The 2,070-nt window shown below is 38.5% G+C and overlaps 1 protein-coding gene across 2 annotated transcripts in view; it reads left to right on the top strand.

Annotated features, from left to right (window-relative positions):
• LOC101845617 (purine nucleoside phosphorylase) overlaps positions 1-2,070 on the top strand; it is a 104,757-nt gene that overhangs the window by 27,660 nt on the left and 75,027 nt on the right. The window contains exon 1 of one of the 2 annotated variants that reach the window (XM_005096415.3): positions 145-290. The exons of the other annotated variant lie outside the window; for it this stretch is intronic. The gene's annotated coding sequence lies outside the window, so the exon portion shown is untranslated. Of the gene's footprint in view, positions 1-144; positions 291-2,070 lie in introns of those variants that run through there. 2 annotated transcript variants of the gene reach the window in all.

Genomic DNA, 2,070 nt, shown 5'->3' with positions numbered 1-2,070 from the left:
TCTCTCTCTCTCTCTCTGGGTGTGTGTGGTGAACGATTACTTATTTGGACGCGTGTGGACCGTCGCTGCTTAGCCCATTTCATCACGCAACTACTCGAATTCTTCGCCGCCGCTTTGGACGGAGTGCATATTTTTGTACGGTGCGTGCACATTCTGTGTTTGAATCTCGTCCTGTGAGGTTGTGTATTTTCGCTTCGTTAGCTGTGTAGTGTATAAGTGTATTTTTGTTTGTTGTAAGATTTACCAACGGGTTTCTTCCCACGCTCAGAAAGGGATACAACAGAATTTCGGTAAGATATGGGCTAGACTTGTTTTTAAAATCATCTTAGACAGCCTAGGGCAAGGGGCTTCTGTTTGTTTGTTTTTTAATTTGTTTGTTTGTTTTAATGTGGGTCAGAGATTCCTTCACAGGAAAAAGATTGAAGTCATCTTTTAAGATAAATAAATCGTAATGAATCACTTGAATTATCTTTTTTATTTGTAAACAAGTGATTTCTTCGAAAGTTGTTTTGACGACCGATTTTCTTTTATCACGTGTGTGTGTGTGTGTGTGTGTGTGTGTGTGTGTGTGTGTGTGTGTGTGTGTATGTGTGTGCTGTTGTTGTTGTTGTTTCTGTTTGTTTGTGTTTTCAAACTTAGTGCAGATGTGTTGCAGTCAGAGGAATATAGATGAGGGCACACGTGCTTTCTTTTTATCTTTCTTTTTTTCAACCACATAGTTGTTTTTTTCCGTTTTTAATGGTATTTCTGGGGATTCTAGGCTCCAGTGGACTCAAATTGGTCGTCTTGATGACCATTTCTGTACCGGATGAGGCAGAATTTACTTTTTTATAAAACAAGAATGGGTAATGTGGACAAAAGCGGGCAAAACGGCTCTCCGGAGTTGCTATACGTGGGTGGTTGGCGGGTGCTCTTGTGTGGTTTGCTTCTTCTTTCCTATCAAACATCTATCGTCCTTATCTCCTCTCCTTCTTTTTTTTTATTTGTTTGTTACTCTCTTTGTAACTTCTCTAATCTTCTGGTGCTCGATCATATGACCTTATGCAGTTGCGAGCGCTGTAAAACCTCTACTAAAACAAAACATAAAACAAACAGAGCTGCTATCAAACTGTTGAGTTCAAGGGTTCATGAGTGTGTTCATGAGTGTGTTCATGAGTGTGTTCATGAGTGTGTTCATGAGTGTGTTCATGAGTGTGTTCATCGGTGCTGCACGTCCACTCGAAGACTGAGGAGTTGAGGAGTAAACTAAACAACATGTTTCTGACTAATTGTATCATTCACACATGTGCTTCATCAAAACAGTAGGCCTTAAATCTTCGAAAAGATTGCTTATGGACCTGGGGCAATTTTCCTTTGTCAAAATTTAATCTTATCAAGTTTTGTTTTAATTAGGTTTTGGCAAGAAAATAAAGCATTTCCTTCCGACAATGACATACAAACATCAAGATAAAGTACCTTGAACGTTCTTTTTGAGCAGGGGTCACCAAACTTCTGGTCAAAGTTAGCAAAATTACGGGGAGAATGCCGAACGTGGGCTGGATAACTGTTTTGCACAATATGATCCATTAACTTGTTAGATTTAAGATTTGTATCGTTAAAATTGAGCAAGAGCGTGGTGCATTAGCTAGTAATGGTGACCTCTCTGTACTTTTAACATTTAATTTGCTCTGTTTAAATTATTATGTTGATAAGTGCTCAAGCAAGCTACAAGCACATCTTCCAATGTTTATTTTTGTTTCTGTTTCTGAAAGTCCTTCCTGATGACCTGGCGGCTGGCCAGATTAATTAATTATGACCTCCTGGGTAAGATCAAACCCGCGGACTATAGTTTTGTGACCACTATTTCACACAGCTTCAAAAGAGAAAAGACAAAAGTTTTTCAGTTCTAAATGTGTGCTAAGTTATCTTAGAAAGAAAATGCAAAACGTTATGTTACGTTTAAAAAATCAGCAGCAGCAGCAACAAAAGAAACAACAATGACAACAATAACAACAACAACAGCAACAGTAACAAAGCAAAATGTTACGTTATGCTCAGAAAGAAAGTGCAAAATGTTAGATCAAGAACGTG

This window comes from Aplysia californica, unplaced genomic scaffold (assembly GCF_000002075.1).
Source record: "Aplysia californica isolate F4 #8 unplaced genomic scaffold, AplCal3.0 scaffold00128, whole genome shotgun sequence".
NCBI classification, from domain to species: domain Eukaryota; kingdom Metazoa; phylum Mollusca; class Gastropoda; order Aplysiida; family Aplysiidae; genus Aplysia; species Aplysia californica.
The sequence above is the reverse complement of the archived record's forward strand: the minus strand, read 5'-3'. Positions and strand labels throughout refer to the sequence as shown.